General features: G+C 36.9%; 1 long non-coding RNA gene across 1 annotated transcript; it reads right to left on the bottom strand.

The window, feature by feature from the left end:
- Positions 1 to 5,297: 5,297 nt before the first annotated feature.
- Positions 5,298 to 7,206, bottom strand: LOC147654591 (uncharacterized). The gene is made up of 2 exons (XR_015282498.1): positions 7,082 to 7,206; positions 5,298 to 6,269 (listed from the first exon to the last, which is right to left on the bottom strand). It is a non-coding gene; the product is annotated as an uncharacterized LOC147654591 (long non-coding RNA).
- Between the last annotated feature and the right edge of the window lie 996 nt (positions 7,207 to 8,202).

Here is an 8,202-nt window from a genome sequence, read left to right as displayed (position 1 = left end):
CTTACCTGCTTAATCCAGGCCAAGATTTAGACAGACTACATACATACAAACCCTGCATACTAAAACAAGTGTTGGTGTCTGAAACCTGGAAAACTGGGGAGAACTTCTCTTGTGTCTGAGCACAGGAGTGTCTCTAGCAAAGAACGGTGACTTTACTTTCCCTGTGGATCTGAAGAGAAATCCTGTAATTTGCAGTGGATAATCTGAGAAAGAAGGACCTTTCAGGCATGAGAAATTCACTGTGTGCACCCAACAGGATCTCACTGGAGGCTCAAGCAAAGCGGGGTGCTCTGCCATCTCCTTTGGGTATGACTCATTTATGGTATCTCTCATTTTATGTGATCAGAGATTATAGAACTTCCTCCAGCAAAAAATATTTTTTTCTCTATTTACCTGAAAAAGTTTGAAGCATGTAGGATTGCTTAGGGTCATACCCAAAAGGAATATGTAGAAGAAGAATCAAATTTTGAGGATGGAATGGTGAATAAGAAAATAAAATTAAAAAAAAGAGAATGAGTCAATGCTCTGTGTGTATTCATACGGGTTTACCTTAACAAACCCAACTGTTGATTTCCTTTGTTCACACATCTGCTGTGATGCCTGTGAAGTTTGATTTTTGTTTTAAGAAGTTAATGTTTCATGACTGATGTTTTCAGCAGAATTCATGGCAACTGATACACAAGGATGGCCTGAGGCCTGACATATCTTTATACTGACAATCAATGCCATGCATTGCATGGTGATTAAAAGGAATAAAACTGTTTATTCTAGAGCTTATTTACATCATTAAGAAGTAGTCTTCTAAGGCTACTCATTAACATGAAGATTTGGCCATCTAATAGGTTATGGTTTATCCCCCAGTTTTATTGTTCATCACATGGTCAAAATAGCTGACAACTCACAAGACTATTTTAATAAGTACAGTCACGATTTTTATTTTTGATTCAGGGGAAATATTTTGATTAGCCTGATCAAAACATTGAGCTGTGATAGCTATCATCAGGCTATCATCATCATGCTGATGATTAAGGTTAAAATTTGCAAATTATTTTTAGGAGGATTTCTATTCCCAAGTTTCATGGTGTTTTCAAACTTTGTAGCAGTTAGCATCCTTTTAAGTAATTCTTTTTTTCCTTAAAATACTTGATGCTTCTCTCAAATCAGAATGATGAATAAGAAGAAAATTCATCACAACTAGCAGACTTTAAAGGACAGTGAAACACAGATGACAGTCTGTGTTATGTAGCTCTAATGGTTTGGCTTGAAACAACTCAGTAAGAAAATGAAAATCCATTTTGTTTCAAAATAAAATCATGGCATGTATTGCTGTGGTTCTAATCATAGTAACCATGGAACTTGTATGTGTAATTAAGGCCTGAGTGATTAGTTTTAAATCCCATCCTTGTATCACAGGTCTAAAATTAGCAGTGGATTTTTCTGGTTTATCCATCTTTTTTTTTTCCCTTAGAAAATGGCTTTAACAGTCTCCCAGCACCAGAAACTGGGACTCCCATTTGGGAGGATGCTGCAGTCTCACACCATGGGCCTCTTCTCCAACACACCTTATTTTGGAATCACTGGGGGAATCACTGCCTTTTAGCATCCCAATACCCTCTATCCTTTGCATACACCATACAGAAACCTTAAACCATATATTCAGCAAGTGTAAAATCATTTGATGCTATCATCTTCAAAGGTTTTATTTTAACCAGCCAAGGATGTTCATCCACATATCTTCTTTTTTATTAAATGTAAGAGTATTATTTTCTGTGGTGAATTCTGTCCTTAATTTCTTTATATGATGCTGCCACTCAGTTCTACAGCATTGATAATTAGTATCAGGCATGGATACTTGACAAAACTACAAAGAATCTGAATGTTAATCTTAATGTGAAAAGGATCTAAAGGAGCAACCTGCAAATGCACAACTAAAAAATTAGTAGAATGAGAATTCAAACAAATGAAAAAATGTAAGGCTTTTAACCCTCACGGTTTTAGTAAATTCAGCAACCATGATTAAGGAAATCAGACTTTGGAGAACTTCTTAAAAAAATAAATAAAAGGAGAACAGCTGAGAATGATGCAGGAATATCAATGAAGGAAATGTGTGAAAACTAGATAAGGAAAAGGCAGCATCAACACAAAGTTATTGGCAATAAACTAAATCATTAACAAAGGTTATATTCACCACCCTTCTTTCTCTTCCCCACTCTCCTCCCTCAAAGTGTAACTATTTGGCTGAGACATTGAAGATAGAATTTTTTCAAATCATACATAAATTACTGATATAAGACAGTTCAGATCATAAACAGGATGAATATATCCTCTAGTCTGAGGCCAAATAAGCCCATATCTTTTGGAGTGACACTCCTCTTCCAGTCCTGTTTCACTCATAAGTTCAGAAAGCTGCTAAGATCAAAACAAATAATTTCCACTTTGTTTTTGCATCAGTTCCTGCCTCTTATTTTACAGTAGACCTCAGATGAGAAATATTGCCTCCATGCATACAACTCTATTGATTACTAGAAATTATTTAGCATATTTAGACTTTGCAGTTAAACACCTGAATAATAGTCCTAAAGTTTTATGAGCCTGGCTTTTGGCATGTTGTCTTCAGAACACATTGATTTTGCAATCACAAAATGAAGGACTCTGATATTGGTTTGAAAAAGAACAGGGAACTTCTTAAAAAAGTGAAGAGAATCAAGTGTCAAATTACAGAGATAATCTTTATTCTCTTCAAAGCAGATGAACCAAGTTTAAATGTTTCATTCATTAACACATCAGCTAGTGATCATTAATTGAAAATTACATTTCTATGAACAAATCATTGGAACTCTTCTGGTCTCTGTGTAATGATGGTAATAATATTTACCATTTTTTACAAAGCAAAATGTATTAAATGTATGGTCAAGCCTTTAAGTACAGCATTCTGCTGCTAACACTAACACTGAGAATGCAGATTTTGCTTAAGGCCATCATTGCTTTGCCCGAGTGACAGAGGAGTTTGGTGGTTTGGGTACTTATCTGAAAGCTTGGACGTGTATCTGAAATTCATCCAACAAATTAACTTCTTAAAATGGAAACATATGTCTAGGAGTGTTTCACAAACAAGTTCTCTTGCACTGCATGCAGCATTTGCAGGACTCAGACTGGCTTGAAAGACGTAGAGACCAATGAAAGCCCCACTCATCCCTGCTGCCTTTGGTGCAAGGGCTGTAGCATCACTCCAGACTGGAGAAGACCACACTGCATCCTCCTGTTTCCAGCATTTCTCTGGATTCTAAACACATTTTAGGTCAGCTTCAGACGTCCTCGAAGCAAGCATGATTTCTTATCTTCCTAGAGAAGGAGAGTGTGGTCTTAACTTGTATTCCCTATAAGTAAAGGGTTTATTGAAAGTCTTTTATGGCTCAAGATTTTCCTGTTTGAATAATGAAAAACAACTATTTAGAAGTTAAGACAGTGACAGCAATGAGTGCCTCAGCTCAAGCAGATGACAATTTTGCTGTCAGGGGGCAGGATTTCCCAAGTAATGGTCTTTTTAACATACAAATTAGAGTTCTTAATAACAGTTAATAAACTGATTATTTTCAAAATACATAACAAATTATATTGAAGGCATATCCTTGTATACTGGATCAATGTCATTATAAATTAATTATCATTTTGCTTCCTAATCTTCCCAGATAACAAAAAAAGAATAGATAAAATAAATAAATATTATTGGAAATAATTCTTCATTACATCGGTGCATCTCCACTGGATTAAAGACAAGTATCTTGGCATTAAAATCATGTTGTGAAATACAGAATCAAGTCCTAAAAAAAAAAAAAAAAAAAAAAGAAAAATCCCAGAATTTTAATTATATTGCAGCTTTATCAGTGACCCTTCTGACAACAGACATCCTCTTTAGTTTTTGCTCAGAATTTAGATGTTGAATACCCACATAATCTTCTCAGTGATTTTTCTTTTAAGCAGTGCCATTTGACCTGAAAAAAACCTATTTTCATGTGGTACCAAGAGTAAAACGTAACACTTACTGTGCATTTCCCATTTTCTAACACAGTGCTGTTGTGGATATAATGGCCCAGAGACATGATCAAATCAAGTTTTGTGAGCTGATATAAAGCTTTTATGATAGAAAAAAAATATGGATGTCATGGGTTGGACTTCCCTGTATAATATCTAAGCTCAGGAACACTTCAGGTCTAGGTGTTATCAAAATTGTAATATTTAGAGGCAAAGGCTGTATGTGTATCTCCCATCTTGACTTCCCACAAGCTCATTTGTGGAGTGCACTGGAGAGGCAGTGATTAGCTCAACCCAGCTAACAGATATGGATGCAAGAAGGACGAGGAAATCAGGGCCCAGTGTTGAACAGACCTGCAGACCTGCAGACAGGGTGGGTCCTATGAAACTTCCTGAGCCAAATGGACAGAAAGACAGGTCCTTTCCCCACACCAATATCAGTTGGTCTAAACATAATATTTCACTTTTAAAGCACCTTACAAGCATGAATCAATGTTTTAATGAAGAACATATCAGTCTTTTCTTGGTCCTCTTTCTGTGTTCACAGCTTGGTAGGAAACCCAGTAGTTAGGAGCAGACATCTCATCCCTGCATCACTCCAGACTTAAGCTAAATCCAAATTGTAGTATTCTCTTATGCAGCTTGTAAATTCAGTCCTACAAGTCTTCTTTTATCAATATACCAAGATCAGAATGTATTGTTAGGCTGCATGTGTATTGCCATCCTCATGTCTATAATCCCTAATCAAGAACACTTAAATTTCTTAATCCATTAATACCTGAAATCGTGGTGGGTTTTTTCAAGACAAGAGAGGGGAGGAAAATTCTGTCTCAATCAAGTAATACTTTTGATATTTGCAACTGAAATACCCAAACACATGACCTTGAAAGTTAAGAATGAGGAAGGAGGAAGAGATTTAGAGTTAGAGCACATGGTCCTGCTCTGAAAAAAAAAGAAACAGCTCTGCATACAAGAAGAAAGTTTTGCAAGGGAGTTACAGCTCAACTCATCATCTATTCTCAGTGCAGTATGCAAAGGGAATTAAAGAAGAGGAGAATAGAAAATGAAGAAACAAAATTAGAAGTACCGTGACACCTTAATAACAAATTATTGCAGCTTTTCTAGGGAACAAAAACATCAATATTGTATATGAGAAAAGTTCTGAAAGTTTGATTGAGGAGACACAAACAGTACTTGGAATAACTTAGTGATAAAACTTATCACCTCATTTTGTTTGCCTCAAATCTTCTCTCCAGCAATGAATCTATCTACAGGTTGAGAGTAAAACACAGTTGCAATTACCAGCACCAAACTGTGCTCCATTGAATTTTTGTTGACAGGGCAAATATCTGTATATAGGTACAGTCTTCATGACTGGAAAGGACAAAAACATCCACATCAGTGGGGGAAAAAAAGTGTACTGTTAGAATTTCTGTGCTGAAAGGATATCTGCAGTCATGGGGGTGGTAGGGATTCAGCTTCAAAATCCAAACAGGAGGTGTTTACATGTAAGCTCCCATATTGGACTACATAAACTCAAACTGATTATTTAAACAGAGGCAACTAGTGCTATTTCAGACATTATACACTGTCATTGATACTCCCACACTCTATAGGAACCTTTCTGGATCTCAAATGGCAATAAACAATTATTTTTAGGCAGCTGAACAAGACCTAAGTTTCTCCCATGCATTGCAAATCTCTCCCAGCTTCCATTTTACTGAACAGAGAGCTCGTGCTCACCAGTGCAGCCCGTGGATTCTAGAGAGATGTTCAGCTGGTAAAATTTGTGTCTCTGCTCTAAAGCAGAGATAAAAAGCTCTTTAGCCTCCAAAGACATTACTTTCCTGAAATGGGAGCCTGTGCTCAGATTTTCTCTAGCCTCCAATCCTTGCTTCAGAAGAATAAAGAGCTCTCCTGGATTCTGTGCCATAGTGTAAGTCCTGTGTAGATGCCTCAAGCCCCCAGAGCCCAAGCAGCAGCAGGGACCCTGATCAGGTAACAGAAACCAGAGAACCCCAATAAGAGCACTGGAACCTTAGACAAACAGATTACATCTAAACATCAACATTGTGAACAGCTAAATTATTCTGGAGCTGAATCTTTATGCTTCTGGAGGTTTCTGTGGTAGACTTTCACAAACATCACTTGGGATAAAATCAGTTTCAGAATGTCTTCTCACCCTCCTCTCCAGTAATTCTGTCTTCACATTGAGAGTCAGCTTGGCTTAACCTCAACTGCAGTTAAAAACAAAAATAGACACAAAATAGTAATTGTGATATAAAAGACAATATGCCTGAAAGGTAAATGGAACCTTAAATAAAGGAAATTCATTTGCTAATGTCACTAGTCCAGGTGAATACTGAGGACTCAATCTTTTTCCTAGCATGAAAAATTTGAACTGGGCTGCTCACATGAGAGAAATTTATCTGATATCCTAAATTCAGGTTATCTGGAGAATTGCTCTGTAGGGCAGGATAAATCTTTCTAGAGAGTTGTCTTACATAAGCTGCAAAGTAATTTGCAATTTAGATCTCTTGTTGTTGTTGATAGAACTTTTGACCCATTCCTTTCTTTTTTTCCAGAAACTACCTGCAATATATATGTAGAAACAATTCTTGAATGAAATTTCCCTTTCTTTCTCCCTAGATTAAATATAGTTACTTTTGGTATTTCAAGATTTCTTCCACATATAAAGCTTCTCTAAAAATTTAATTTACTTTGGTCACAGGTTTTCTACTTTCATTTCCTATAGGAGAATATGTTCTTTCTTTTGATTTGGAAGAGGATATGTCAGTTTTAAATATTGACTGAACTTCTTAGACACTGCCATTAAGCAGACTAATACAAGAAATATGTATTCACATCAGTAAATCTCTATTACAGTGAAGACATTTTTTTAAACCAGTACATCTTCAGAATAAGCAAAGCTGTCAGCAGCGTTTTGCCAGATGCTCTGGAAGAATATCCAGCTTCCATCCTATTTCTTTATAAAAACCACAATTTCATGGGATCCAAGTTTGCTACTGGCTAAATGACTTTTTCGGACCTGGAGTATCTCAGTTGTATGCCCAGGGTGGCTGGAGGGTCAAGAATGAAGGAATGCTTCCTAAATCTGAGGAATTAAATAAAACCTCCATATTACTCCATTTTACTCCTGAGGAGAAATAATCTTCTGAGACCAGGGTACCTCAGGGTCAAATAGGTCTAATCTAATTCTTAAGAAGATCCCCACAACAGGTGGGCTCCTTCTCCTATAATCCTATTTTGCCAAGCATTAATAACCGCGCTGCAGTTGGTTTTCATTCCCCCCACACTCAGGTGTCCATTCATCATCCTGTGTGCTCCTGCCAACATCCCAGAGGCAAGAGGGAAACAGAACTGGTCAAACAGCAGAAAGCACTAAACTGTGATAGATTGAGGAGAAGAGAAAGGTGAGAAAGGAGGGACTGGCTCAGTCCTTTAATGTGATTCCAGGATCCCTGCTGCTTACAACACACATATCCTGCTGCATAATGCAAGTGGCCTCATACACCACATTAAGACCATATGAAATATCTGTTTGCAATTCACAGTCATACTTAAATCTTTGCTTAAATTATGACCTCTTAAAAAGTGAGTAATAACTCAGTAGACACCAGGAGAAATATGTCTTAATTATTTTAGCTCATCCATAACCACTCTGGATCTCTCTATGCCAGCTGCAGAGGCAATCATTTGGAAACTGCACTGTTCAATAACCTCTGCATATCGCTTTCCATTAAGATATGAAAAACCAAGCTATCTACTTACGTCAGAGCCTAGGAGTCAATGCAACTTTAAATTGATGCTTAATATTCACAAATTCTTGTATTAGCATGCAAGAACATAAACTGTTGTTTTCTTTTTTTTTTTTTTTTCCCTTCTTTTTATTTATTATTTTAGGTTTCTTCTGAATGCAAACAGTTTCCTCGCACAGGATGTAAATTATTATTACAATGAAAGCAGCCAGAAGGACAGAAGCTTGGAAATGATTTCTCCTCTGAGCAGTAGGAGATTGTTCGGGTCCTGCTGTTTTGAAAACCTTCTTCCCCCCACGCAGGCTACCCTGTGAAGAGAAAGCCGTTTGAATATTTTGGCAATCAGAGAAGGCCCCAACATAAATTATGGATACAGAAACTCAGAAGACAC

Source organism: Cyanistes caeruleus, chromosome 2 (assembly GCF_971803275.1).
Source record: "Cyanistes caeruleus chromosome 2, bCyaCae1.hap1.1, whole genome shotgun sequence".
NCBI classification, from domain to species: Eukaryota; Metazoa; Chordata; class Aves; order Passeriformes; family Paridae; genus Cyanistes; species Cyanistes caeruleus.
Note: the sequence above shows the minus strand (reverse complement) of the source record. Positions and strands in the feature narration are given on the sequence as shown.